Source organism: Lissotriton vulgaris, chromosome 8 (genome assembly GCF_964263255.1).
Source record: "Lissotriton vulgaris chromosome 8, aLisVul1.2, whole genome shotgun sequence".
Classification (NCBI taxonomy): domain Eukaryota; kingdom Metazoa; phylum Chordata; class Amphibia; order Caudata; family Salamandridae; genus Lissotriton; species Lissotriton vulgaris.
Genome location: NC_141696.1, coordinates 830,708,503 through 830,723,077, shown reverse-complemented (window position 1 = coordinate 830,723,077; position 14,575 = coordinate 830,708,503).

Here is a 14,575-nt window from a genome sequence, read left to right as displayed (position 1 = left end):
TTCATGAACAGTTCGGGTCAATGGTAATATTTACATATAAGATACTCAATGAGTCGTTTTCATTATGGTTCAGTTCTCATATTGCAGACGTTTCACATTTAGGTAAACTGCCCCCAGGGGATATCGTCATTTAATCCCACAATGTGCGAGCGGAGTCTGAACACCCAACGCTGTTCTTTTTCAAGTAGTTTCTTTTCCATGTCAGCATGGGGCTGTTGGATTTCCAGAACTACCCAACGCATGTCATTGGGTGTGTGTGCCTTTTCCAGAAAGTGTGTGGTCATTTTTGTATTTGAGTGTTTGCACCTAAAGTTACTGCGATGTTCAACCATTCTCGTGTTTACCTTTCTGGTTGTCATTCCTATGTAGTGCAAATTGCACACACATGTGATCATGTATACGACCCCTGATGTATTACAATTTGAAAAGTTTTTCAGATCCCAGACGAGGCCTGTGTTACATGTCACCTGTTTGGTAGTTTCGGTTAGGTGGCATACACTGCAATTAGAACATGGGTGGTGACCCACTGGTAACGGATGTAAACGTCGGATAGGGCCTTCCATATTCCTTGGACGTGTGTGTACTACTAGATCTTTTAGATTTTTCCCTTTCCGATGACTGAACATTGGTTGGGTGATGTTCAAACCTCCACTGTTCAGTGTTTTCCAATGTTTTTTCACAATTTTTGTTACCTGCTGTGAAGCTACCGTATAGGTAGTGATACAGATGGGTCTTCTTTCAGAGGTATCTGTTGGTGGTTCCTTAGGTTTTGATTCCAGCAGTGCATCCCTGTTATTATTGGATGCTCTTTTCTTTGCTTTTTGGACAATCTTTTGAGGATACTGTCTTTGGTGTAGTTTTTCACAAAGCTCTTTGGCCTGCACTTCGTAGTCACATTTCTCAGAACAGTTCCTCCTTAGCCGTAGAAACTGTCCAAAGGGCAGATTTTCCCGAAGTTGACGTGGGTGAAAGCTCTCAAAGCTTAGTAGGCAATTCCTTGATGTCGGTTTAAAATGTGTTGTGGTTGTCAGTATCCCTCTTTCAGCCTTGATGTTTAGATCCAGAAAGACTAGTTGTTCACGACTCATTGTTGAGGTGAACTTTAGAAAAGGGTCCTGTAGGTTCAGCCAAACTAGGAAAGCATTTGCCTCCTGCTCATTCCCATTCCAGATGAGGATGACGTCATCAATATAACGTCTCCACATCTGGATCTTGGTGGAGTAGGGGTTGTCTGTACTCAAGATTTTCTTTTTCTCTAGCCAGTGCACGTACAATCCCGCCACGCTCGGCGCGAAAGTGCTTCACATGCTGGTTCCATGGGTCTGTTTATATATTGTTTGTTGGAAGAGGAAGAAATTCTCGGTTAGTGCGAGGCGACAACATTCTAACACTACATGCCTTGGTGTTTTGTAATCCCACTCGTTCTCAAATAGGATGTCCTCCAGAATTTGTACTGTCTCTCTGTGGGGCAGACTTGTATAGAGGCTCTCCACGTCGAGACCGATTAATATCTGCATGGAGGGGTCAAAAGTAAGGTCCTTTATGAGGCACAACACTTACTTCGTGTCCTGTAGGTATGTCTCTGTTTTTTGTACTAGTGGTCTCAAGAATGCATCTGCAAACTTGGACAGGGGCTCTAGTATTGATCCGATCCCTGAGACGATTGGTCTCCCGGGTGGTTTCTCCAGTCTTTTGTGGATCTTTGGGATCGTATAAAAATACGGAGTCCTTGGGTGTTTATTATCCTGAAAGTCTGCTTCCTTTTTGGTTAGCCAGTCATTTACCAGACATTCTTCCACCATCCCTGCAATCTCAATTCTCAGGCGTTCTGTCGGGTCCGCCCTCAGAACCTCATAATTCCTTTGGTCAGCTAGTAATCTCAGACATTCATTCTCATAATCTGTTGAATTCTGTATCACAATAGCCCCGCCCTTATCGGCTGGCTTTATTGTAATGCTTGTGTCATTAGCTAGTTCATAGATGGCTTCCTTTTCAGCTTTACTGGTGTTATGAAATGTTTTCAGTGACCCAGTGTCCAAGTCCATCACATCCTTCAGGATTGCCTTTTCAAATGCCAGTAGTTCTACTGGTAAACTGTTGGTAGGGGGGGTGAATGAGGATTTTTTCTTCAGTCCTGTGTCACTCACAGTTCCCACTGGTTGCGGTTTATCTTTAAAATAAACCTGTAGTTGTATACTGCGAACAAATTCCTTCAGCTCACAGTACAACTTACATTTATCCAAAGTTGTGGTAGGGACAAATCCTAGGCCTTTTTCCAACACCCCATTTTGAACAGGTGTTAAAACTTTGTCAGAGAGGTTCACCACTAGGCTCAGATGTTGCTGGTTGATGGTGTTGTTACCGGTCCTTGGCTCCTTGTGTGCGTTCTGCTGGTTTCCAGAGGTTGGGCCCATTGTACTTGCTGTCCTCTGGTTTTGCCTCGGCCTGGTCTTTTGCCCCTCCCTAAAAAAGGCTGTTGTGGCATCCCTTGCATCTGGGTGTTGTCCCAAAACTGGAAAGGTTGTTGTGGGTATGGTTGTTGAAAAGGGGGATGCCCGTAGAAAAACTGTGGTGGAGGACCCTGGCAAATAGTTTGTTCTATGAAAAAGGAAGCCTGCAGTATTTCTATTCAAATTATGGTTTAGTATTTTCTGATGTGCCTATTAGAAGGAATATGATTAAGGTCAATAGTGCGCAAAATGGCGAGTATTTAGGAGAATTCTTTCATGCTTCTAAAATTATAGATACTGTGTATGCACATCGTAATATTTTAACCTGCAGTTTGCGTCAGGAAGATATTGAATTTATAAATTTGGTGGAAGATAGGAGACAGAGTTTTAAGAAAAAAGCTGCTGAGCAAAAGTCCCATGTACCTCCTTGGGGTTTTAGAGAAGGTGTCTACAAAAAGGGTGAGACTTATGCTGCAATGACTCTGAATTGGCACCGTAGGGGAAAGCGTTGCCTACTAAGACAGAAAACAGATTTTGATATTTATTTTATTGGGTCTAGTGAATGTAATCATGTTTCCTAATTATGGGAGGTTGGGAAAAAGAGGTGGTACGGATCCTGTTTTCTCTGGAATATATTATGTGTGTGGTAAGAATGCCTATTATAGGTTGCCTGCACATTGGTATGAGTGTTGTTATATGGGGATTTTCTTTCCAAAGATTACCATTTGATTAAAAGTCATGGAACCAATTAAAAGAAAAGTGAACTAACATGTAATAAAAGAGGAATTAGTGCTGCAGAGATTGTGGGTGATATTTTCGGAGCATTGATACCTTCAGTTGGAGTAATCTTAAATTCACATAAAATTAGAAAATTGTCCACAGCGGTTGATTGTTCATCAACAGACACTGCTGGTGGGTTCTTAAGGATTGATACAGAAATGTTAGCTATAAAATCTATGGTTTTACAGAATAGACTTGCTCTTGATGTATTATTGGCAAAAGAGGGCGGTGTCTGTAGTATGTTGAAAATTCAACAGTGTTGCACATATATCCATGACAAAAGTAAGCACCTGGAGTGATATATTACAAATATTACACATTTGAGGCAAGATTTAAATGAACTGAAGATTGATGGTGCTTGAGAGAGACTTGGTAAGGGTTTGTCATCAGTGGGTAATTGGTTTTATACTTTTAGAAATAGCTAGCTAGGGAAAATACTAACACCAATAGTTGTTGTTGCTACAGGGATATTAACATTGACATGAATATATAAGTGTTGTAGGTGCAAGAAAGAAACACTGGAGACAAAACAGAGAGCAAGAAAGAGAAAGAGAGAAGAAATAGAGTTGGAATATAGAATAGGACATTTTTATAAAATAGTATAGGATATAGATGGAGTTATGTTGAAAGAGAAGAAATCAACTTCTTTCTAAGTAGCACAACCTGATGAAAATCAGTTTATTAATATCAACATCAAAGGGGGGATTGATGGAGCAGGGTTTTCATAAAATAAAACCTTGTCAGATTGAACTCCTCATTGTGTGGATTAATAACAAAATCGTGTGAAAATTAACAGGTCAAAACTAAAAAGGAGAAAGATGAAAACTGTACAGGCACGTGCTGGGGGAAGTTAGTGTAGGCTCCAAATGCATACGATTAATGCAGAAAATACCAGCCAAAAATATGAGATTTTTTTTACACTAAATGATTATAAATAATGTGCAAAACTTAAGAAACTACAAGCAAAAGCATTCATAGAGCATTAAATAGTGAAGTTTTATCAAATTACAATGATAAAAACACTTGTATTTGTTTTTCCTAGAGCGCATTTTACTGCTCTGCAAAGAAGGCCTCAAGAGTCTTTTTAGGTTTAATTTGCTTATTAGAATGTAGAATAAAAAATTTGTAATCTGTCCTTCATGAGTTCCTGATGATGACTAAGGTTGTGAGGATGAAACAATGAACATTATGAATGGAACTTACTTGCCGAGCAGAGTATGTGGACACTTGAACCAGAAACTTTGCAGCCCAAGTCGGAAAAAATGGAGCCCAAAAAGAACCCAACTCAACTCTACTCGATAGAGCAAGCCCAACATCTGTCAACAGAAGACCAAAAGAAGAAAGAGGAAAGCCTGAAAGAACTGGAGTATACATAATGTTGAAAATAGGTTACAAAAGTAAACAAGCATATCGAGGAGAAACATTTATTGTCTGTTGTAAAGCAAACAGCTATATATGTAGTTTAATTAATAACGTATTGCAGCTTGAAAATAAAAATATGAATGTAAAATATTCAAGTTAAATTGTCTGAAAAACGCAGAAACAACTTTTAAAGCTCAAACCATTTGCAGTAGTAATGTCAAAAGGTGTCTAGGTTTCATAAGTTAGTATGCATTTCTTTAGCTCCTAATTAAAATGTAAGTGCATTTTGGGAGTTGTATTTCTAATTCACTTAACCAATTATGAACCTAACACAGTCTTATGCATGTCACTGTCATAGATGCCAAGGTTTTAGATTGCTATATGTGACATTTTCATAATTTTAGTGTATTATGAGTGACATTAAATGATTATGAGTGACCCTTTCGCAGGAGCAAAATCAAGCAATGAAGACAAGGGAAACATATAAATATCCCAATTTACCCCTATTTGAGCAATGAGAAACTCTAAGAAGACATTAAAACTGCTGAAAAGTACCAGAAATAGAAGGGCAGTAAAGTCGCAGAAGGACCTCATAGTGATAATATTGAAGAAAAAGAGCTTGTGAGTAAGTTTACCACAGCTCAGCTGCCCAACCGCTGCACACTGACACTGCAGGGATGGCCTTGCAGCTGAGCAGTAACTCTCACACTACAGCTCTCAGTGTCAGGGCCTGACGTACGTGCCTGCCAAATGTTATATCAGGCAAGACTACATCTCCCATAATGCCTAGCGTTAGGGGGAGGACCAGGAAGGCATTTAGCGAGGTGAGAGACAGAGGTCCTCGCACGTGATTTTGTCCTGAGAGTCTGCAGGTCAGCAGACGCTCTGTTCCCGCGGAGCTACTGTTGGATACTTTGTTGCTTCCACGTTGCCTGTTCCGACTTCGCGGCTGCGGAGTGGTGTTTGCCTGCATGCTTGGCGGAGTATGAACGCCGTGGCATTGAACAGTTAATATTGCCGTGGGTTCTGGTGTGAGGCGTTGGGAGACGCAGGATTGCCCCCTCCGCGCCCTCACTGGTAAGCAGCCTGATCTTTCACTCGGCTGAGTGAAAACGCCGAAGAGACTTTGCTGTGGATTTTACAGTTACTTGAGAGTAGAGCTGGGAGACGCAGGATTTGGCCTCTCCTGGCCGTATCAGGTAATTGCCTGGGTGTGTATCATTGGGGAATTGAGAATTGGGAGACAGCGGATTGCCCCCTCCTAGATTCTGTCTTTCCAATCCAACGCCCGGATTTTGTTTTGGTCTTATTGCGGAGAAGAAGTGAGACATTATTTCGAATTCCTTTTTCTGCCGGTAAGGCTGCTTTTGTTTTCTCTTCCTTGACTGATATGTTTTCAACCACTAGTGGGCAGTTCTCCGCAGCCAGACATTAAGGTAGTGAAGCCTGACCACCGTACTGATTTACATTTGTTTTGGAGCCTCTTGGGGGAAGTCTTTATTCACCTCGGAAAACTGAGATGCCAAAGGACCTGATATATTAGGGATCTTGGGAGAGTGTTTTGGTACGTATGGTATTTGGGTGGTCAAGAGAATACTTTGTTGAATGTATGAAGCCCTGAGATTAACTGGTTGTTGTTCTTACATTATAGGTCAACCGTGTTTCTCAGATGAGGGAAGGGGTCATCTCCTGAATAATTACCAGGTACTGTTTAATATCAGGGTAACAGTACAGGAGAGTAGAAAGAAGATTGCATGTATTAATGTGTGCCTTCCACTGCTGCTCCTCCCCTTAGCTATCCCTTGCTTGACTGCTTTTCTGCTCTGTATGCTTATAGATAGTCAGAGTGCAGGGACGTCAGGAGGTGGACCCCATTTGAGCATTGTTCCAACCTCGAGGAGTCAGCAGCCGTGACACTCAGCCCCTAAGGCCAGCTGTGCTCTCTAAGATTCTTTCAAGGCTTGAGGCACCATGACAGGCAGCCTCTTTGCGGTGTTCTCTCCTAACATCTCTCGATCCTGGGTGCCAATAGTAGCAAGAGTAGGCAACCAGAGCATGATCATAAAGTAGTAAGGAGTGCGACTGACGAAACCCACCTACCCCATATAAATCCTCAGAGCAGGGAAGATCATAATGGTACAAAGAATAGGGTGGTTGGGAACCCGCAGGAAAACAGACCCAGGGGAGTGTGTTGTCATCCATTTTAAAAATCCTAACACCGTCAGAAACCTACTTCACACTCCTACTAACCGCCAGAACATTCCAACAGGAATTAGTCTCCGTTCTTTAGACTTCTTCTATTTCCAACAACAGACAGCTCTAATAGATAGTGCAGTACCTGTAGCTCACAAGATTGGTCCTGGGTCCGCAAAGGAGAGTAGATGGGACATGTACAATAGGCGCCTCCAATTTAACATCATGGTGAATAACAGATATGAAGGTCTAGAGGAGGTGGACAGACTGGGGGAGGGTCCTCAGGAAGAGACAACCCTCCAATCCCGCCGCAGGCACAAAGGTCAGCATTAGTGTGCAGTGGGTCTCGCTCAGCAGGGAGGAGTAGCCCGGTCAGTGCCTTGTGTACTAGCTTGCCACCAGTGAGCACACAGCGAGGGAGGACTCTGGTTGTCCCACCCTTAGTGGCTCGGAGGGGCCCAAATATGAAAGGAGAACTGTGGGGGCTCCTGATGGCTTACCCGGAGCTCATACTAGCGGTCCTTCTGCCCTGTGTGCCACACCTGAGGAACAGTGCAGAACAAGAGAACAGGGTGACAGCATGCAGATCCTGTCCTGGAACCTATCCTGGAACCTACCTTTATCTGGCACATAGTCGGTGTGTCTCTTGACGGATTCTTTGCACCTACCACAATGTCTGTAATATTGCGCTGATGCAAAAGGAATAGGTTGCCTCATTCCCCTGGAACCAAAATCCCAACCAAAGGAGGCAAAGTCTCTTAGAGATTGCAATTGCACACATTTTGCGCGATACGTGATCTGTATTACAGAAGGGGCAGCACAAATGACTATGGCTCCTTCTAGAATATCAAAAAGCCCCAGGAGCGCAAAAAGCTGTCACTCATGCAGTTATGCCCCTGGGGCACTCTCAATATCACGACACCTGGTGGCCATCAGAGGCCCAACCCAAAGTGCCAGAGAAGACCCATGTTTTTTAAGTAAGCTTTGGAACAATGTTTATTGAAATGCCAAAATAATATTCTGCAAAATACTTACAGAGAATTGATAGAGTGATCACAAGCACCAGCAGGATTATTGTTAAAATGGCAAGAGTCCACACCAACTTTGTAGACGCTGGCGAAGAAACAGGAGTTTTTCCAGTCGTGGTCACTAAAAAAAGGAACATGTCACCAGTCCAAGTGTTTACATCATGAGTCATTTGTGATTGGTGTGGGCTGTCTTTTGGTTTCTTGAGCAGTTACACCTCTTCCCATCAGTTGTGCACCCCTGCCTGTGCTTGCACACCCCAGAGCACATAACACAACGGTAAAAGTGTCATCAACAGCCCCTGTGGTGCAGGGGTCCCACGCATTTCAGGGGCTTTCAGCCCAAGTAAAAAATGTAAATTGATACTTGTATAGCGCACTACTCACCCGCAACTGTCTCAAGGCGCTTGTACGAATACTGCTGTGGAACCCATCCTGGCTTTCCCTGTGAGGCATCCACACCTGGGCACCCCCAAGGTTGAGGCCAGGCATCCTTAGCATTGTGGGGGCTGTTGTGGAGATTAAGCAAGCTATTGCTCAGAGTTGCAGATTGGGACTAAGCATGGGCGAATTTTGCGAATCTCGCGTTCGCGAATTTTGCGGATTTGTGAACTCGCAATCCGCAAAATCCGCGAATTCTCGCGAATTTGCGGATTTTTTTTTTGTGTTCGCACGGGTTTCTGCCAGTTCGCGAGGGTTTTGTACAATTTCGCAAACGCGAACTTACCTGTCGGGTCGCAAGTTTTGCGAACTTGTTGTTTCTACGTGTCCAGCCTGTTTGGGACACTCTTCTTCATCACTGCCACTCTCTGTCACCACTGCCACTCTCTGACTACTCATGCCACCCTCTGGCCCACCCATGCCACCCTCTGTTTCATCACCGCACCCTCTGGTTGTCCAGTGTACATTATTTTTGGCAAAGCAAAGCACACCTTCCCTGCCTCAAGTGACCTGAATTAATTTGGGGCTGATTAATGTGTCACAGAATATTTTTTTAGCTGGCACCTGCTTCCTTAGTGCTTCCTGATTAGTGATCTTTTGTACTTGCTAAGTGCTTTCATTGTTGCAAAATTAGTTACAACACCTGCCCTGCCCCAACTGACAATAATGAATTAGGGGCTGATTAATGTGTCACTGGATTTGAACTTCCAGCCTGGCTCCTGCTTGTCTGCCTTAGCTGTAATTCAGGACCTTTGTGTAACTATTCTGAGGGTCAGAGCAGGGTCACATAATAGTTGCAAGTAGGCAACTGAACTCTGGAGGGGCCCCTCAGGAAGCACTACAGGAAATGGCTACTAAAGATGAGCATGAACTTTTGAACCTGGTAAGTAGTTTCAGTTTTGCTACGATCGTATTTCTGCAATTTAGCGCTTATTCGCGGGGCGCAAGGTTGAACTGGGAAGCCGCGAACTCACGCAAACAGTGCGAGCAAGCCATAAAATCCGCTGCTCGCGGATTTGCGGATTTTGCGGGAAATTCGCGAATCTCGCGGATTGCGAATTTACCGAAAATCCGCGAGCGAAACGGATTTTCCGCCCATGCTTAATTGGGACTCCATGACTGGAATAGGCACCGAGGTGAGAATTATCAGGTCCGTGGAATATTTTGAGCCCAAGACCCGCCGAGGTGGGGAATTGAACCCTGGTCCCGGGCTAGACCTCTGCATCAGGGTCTGCCACTCTAACCATTGAGCCACACTTCTCCACTAGTCCTATAAACAGATCTTTTATAGGCTCTGTCCTAGACATGCAGACCCTCAAGCTACCTTGGCCGATGCCCGGTGGAGCTGTCCACCGCAGTTATAGAGGAGTTTAGCTCTGGTTCACCGCTCGACCTTCACCTACCCAGCCGGACATCGGACATTGTTTTCCTCGTCTCACCGTTAGGTTTCTTTTCCCTCCCCTGCCTCCTCCCTCTGTGATTCTTTGACTGCCTCCCCTTTTCCAGTCTGACTTTTCTTTGTCCCCTGAAGTTCTTTCCCCTTTGCTATTTTTTTTCTATTTTATGCTATGCTTTGGTAACTCATGTTACACTGTTTCCCTTTCTATCTTATGCGACGCTCCAGCAACCGATGTAACTATGTAACAATGTTCTGAAACAATATTCTACCTCATGTAAAGCGCTCTGATACCTTCTGGTCTAGCCAGCGCTATATAAAACTTTTCAAATAAAATAAATTGAGAAAAAATTATCCTGTCCAGATTGGGGACGTTTTGTGGATAACCATTACATCTGCATATTTCAAGAGACATGGGCTGGGGAAGACTATCCAAGAGCACGCTTTGATTCTTTCAACACTATGGCCACTACGAGGGGGCCGGGGAGACCGTCAGGTGGTTTAACCATCTGGGTGGGCACAAACCTTAGCGTTAAAGCTGAGCAGATGACATTCCCACCAAACGATATCCAATGTGTCCTGCTGACACTCTCCACAAAGGTACAAATAGCCCTTTTTCACGTATACTCCAGACTTGTGAATAACAGACAGGAACGCTCATTTTCAAGTCCTCCAATTATCATCTCCCAAGTTTCTAAACTTTGCTGTTGACTTCAAGAGGTTGATGATGTCTGCTGACATGAACATTACTGCTACAGTAGTTCGATGGTCATTCAATGATTCTAGAATGGCTTCTAAAGTAATCATGTTTGAGGTGGGAAATAAAACAATCAATGGCTGCATTTAAGTCACAGGCTCTCGCCTTTCACACAAAGCGCTTCTCTAAATTCCTGCCTCCCCCTCCTTTCCACCCCACCCAAAAATACAGAACTGAATGGAAGAATGCTTTCTCCATCCCCTCTCTAGTGAGCAGGACACCGGATCCACTACCTGCTCGGCACATCAGCTCTATCCCCATTGATCTTGGTCACACTGGCACTGTGCTTCCACTTCCTCTCCGATACAATGCAAGTAGATAAAATAAAAAGAAAAGGACTGCACCAGGTGCACAGTACAAAAAGTAACTTGGCGGCCATCAAACATTTGCAAAGACAACCTGTCCCCAACTTATACTTACAACCTCTCTGCTGATGTGAACACCATCTTTAGAAGCCTTCATGTTTTTTTGTTTGAGCCAACTATTGTAGAACCAGGTGAGACACAGAACACATTTTAATTTGTGTTGACAGTTAAACATTTAAATGGAGTTTTATATAGCGCAAACTTGGCCGAAAGACATCAGTGCACGCTTTATGTGAGAACAAGATATTTTTAAACTTGAGAGCCAGATGTTGCAATTTTTTTCTAGGAACTGGGAGGGTAAGTGAACTAATCAGGGTTTGTTGAACTGAGTTCAGGATTCGAAACACAAAGTTGTTTCAACACTTCACTTCTTCTTTTTCTATAACTGTCACAATATTAGTGTCGAACTGTGTATTCCTTTACTACAACAGCCAAATACATTAGGTTTTTTTAAGAGTACCTAAAATTATTAGAGGACAAAAAACACAAACAATTTGTAAACGTTATAACTAGTTAGATGGTGAACTCTTACCTTCTTAATGTATTTGGAAAATGGAAGCTATGCACTATTTGCAATGTGCTCAGAAAATGGCTCCACCTGTATACATCACTGAACTGCTCGGCCTTTCACCCACTGCAGCCGCCAACAAATGGGTGGGTCAGGTTGGCTGGAAAACGGTTCACGTGCAGGTACAAGACTGTGCAAATGCGATGCTTTAGAGGGGCCGGAGATTCCTGTGCGGGCTCCACTCACTCACTTTAAAAACGCAGTTTATAGCTAGTCTATGCCACAAGGAGTAATAAATACTTGCAATTCTGGATTCAGCAAACGTGGGTCACCCTGGTTCTTGTCACAATGGGCTCTTCAGGCCCTCGTCACCATTGTCGGGGTCTGGTGGGCCTCGCGCAGCGCCCCAGTTGCAGCGCGATAAATGATGACCCCAAGGACACACTCTTAGTCTCCGCGTGGTCCGGACTAGTTCCGTGACCACGCCTTTCTTTATTTATAGTCTACGCGGCCCTGATACGTCACGGTCGCGCTAGAGCACGGCTACGTGCGCAAACACTAGACCGCATGCCAGCGGTCTTCAAACATTACACTCCTTTCAACCTTTATTAAGTTAAAAGACAAAAAGGGAACAACTACAACGGTAGTCTGTCTCAAAGTCACATGGCTAACCAGGGACAGGTGATAAATAAAAATGGCCGGCAGGCCTGTTACCAGTCTGATGATCAGGTACCACAGTCTTAGCCCACGGCAAAGTCCGCCAGCTGCGAAGAGGGCGCGGGGTTTCTTCTAAGCCCATAGCCAGCAGCTTCCCCTCGGAACAGGACTCTACGAGGGGTGTCTTGTCTGGCTGGAGTTGGTGATAGCCTGTCAACGGAGGGGTGGAGGCTATCTGCATCTGATCTCCCGGGATCCTGAGCGTTCGCCGCAGTTCTTTCCTCTGGGCTTTCTTGCGCACCCCTTGGGGAGCTGATGCCGGACGCCGAGGGACTTGAGGAAGTACTGTCCTGGTCTTGATTTTGCTGTTCTCCAATCGGGATAACCGCTCGCTTGAAGAATGATACGTTGCGTGTGATGCTCTCGCCGTCGCACTGGGCAGTCACCATCGTGCCAGACCGGCGAGTGACTGTCCATGGACGGCACTCAAATGGGAGTCTGAACTTGCTCCCGGGGAACCGGTCCCTCATGTAGACCCAGTCTCTTTCCTCTATGGGTGATTGCCTGGCCCGGCGTCTAAAACTGGCGTACTCATTCGAGCGTCTTCTGTTCCGCAGTGCTTGCTGAGGGTCTGCCTCGTTCGGGGTCCAGGTGCAGCGATGAGGGATGGTGTCTCGGACAATTCTGCCCATTGCCGAGGGTCCCGGGGCGGTAGTAGTTGTGCGGTGAGGCGTTAGCCTGTATTCCCTCAGGAATGTATACAGAGCTCTCTCGTCTGGTGTTCCTTTTGCCTGAGCGATCCTGATGACTTTGTTGAGGGTCCTCATGAACCGCTCCACCTTGCCATTGGCTTGGAGCCATCTGGGGGTGATCTTCCTGTGTTGAATCCCCCATTCCTGGAGGTAGTCGGCAAACACTTGGCTTTGGAACGGTGGTCCGTTGTCCGTCTTCATTTGTTCAAAGATGCCATGTGTGGCGATTATCTTTTCCAGCTTGGCAGTCACCTCCCTGGCGGTCAAAGATGTTATTATTTCGACTTCGGAATATCTCGTCAGACCGTCGATGACGACGAGCATGTAGCGGCCGTCCGAAAGGTGTCCGAAGTCGGCGCTTACTCGTTCCCATGGTTTCGTCGGATCATCTTCAGTGATTAACGGGGCCGGAGGCTCGGGTGGACATGGCGCTTGGCACCAGTGGCATCCTTTTACCAGCTGTTCGACCTTTTCATCCATCTCCGGGAACCAGACTTTTGCTCTGAGCCTGCTTTTTGTTTTCACGATCCCTTGGTGGCCGCGATGGGCCAGCTCGATGGCCTGTTGTGTTAGACTCGCTGGCATTACAATTCGGGGTCCGCGGAGAAGGCACCCTTGGGCATCCACCGATAGTTCATCCTTTACCCTGATGATCGCCTCTAGGGCCTTCCTTGCCTCGGGAGTTCTCTGACCGAGGGAAGTCTGGAGTGATTTCCAGTCGCTGTTTCGGGACACCTCTATTGCCAGCTGGAGGACCTCGTCATTTCGGGTCCCTTCTACAATCAGGTCAATGCTTATGGGTAGGGGTCGTGAGCACTCCAGGATTATCCTTACATACTCTTCCGTTTCTTCTGCATCATCCCTTTCCTGTGTGGTTGCCGCTCGGGGATGCCGGGAGAGGTAGTCGGCCGGGTTGTTTGCACCGGGCTTGAACTCCAGCCTATAGTCATACTCTTGGAGCTGTAAGATCCACTTTTCGATTCTAGGGGGAGGCTTGGAGACTGATCCCCGGAATAGGGGAAGCAGCGGCTTATGATCAGTGGATACAGTGAAAGGATGTCCATAGACGTACACGTGAAAGTGCCTGCAGGCCCAGTGGATTGCGATGGCCTCCCTTTCAATTTGAGAATATCGCTGTTCGGTCTCCGTTAGGGAGCGGCTTGCATAGGCTATAGGCACCCAGTCCTCTCCATTTTGGCTCTGTGTCAGTACCACCCCTAGTCCATACGGGCTGGCGTCAACTGCGATGTTAGTTGTTTAGGTGGGGTCGAAGTACGACAGAGTGGTGCTGGCGGACAGGGCGGCTTTGGTGTTCTGGAACGCCAGCTCTTGCTCTTTTCCCCAGTGCCATGGGGTGGTGGATTTCGTGAGTTCCCTTAGTGGTCTTGTGAGGTTGGAGAGGTCCGGGATGAACCGCCCGCAGAAATTCACCATTCCGAGAAAACTCCGCACTTCTGACGTGTTGGTCAGGGCGGGGGCTGCTTGCACGTCTTTCACCTTTTCAGGGTCTGGCGCTACTCCCTTGTCGGAGAAGGTGTATCCGAAGAAGCTGATGGTGTTCTGTAGGAACTGACACTTCTCTCTGTGTAGCGTAAGACCTGAGTCTCTGATCCTTTGCAGCACACTCCTGAGCCTCCGGTGGTGTTCTTCCACGGTGTCGGCGTATATCAGCAGGTCGTCGCTGACATTGAGGACTCCTGTTATTCCGTTCAGTACCTCTCGAATTGTGTTTTGGAATACTTCCGCTGCGCTTGATATCCCAAAGTTGAGCCACCGATAGCATCGGAGTCCAACGTGAGTGGAGAAGGTGGTGATGTATCTAGAGTCCGGGTGCAGGGGCAGTTGGTGATATCCTGACCTCAGATCCACCTTGAAAAACCACTTCGCTC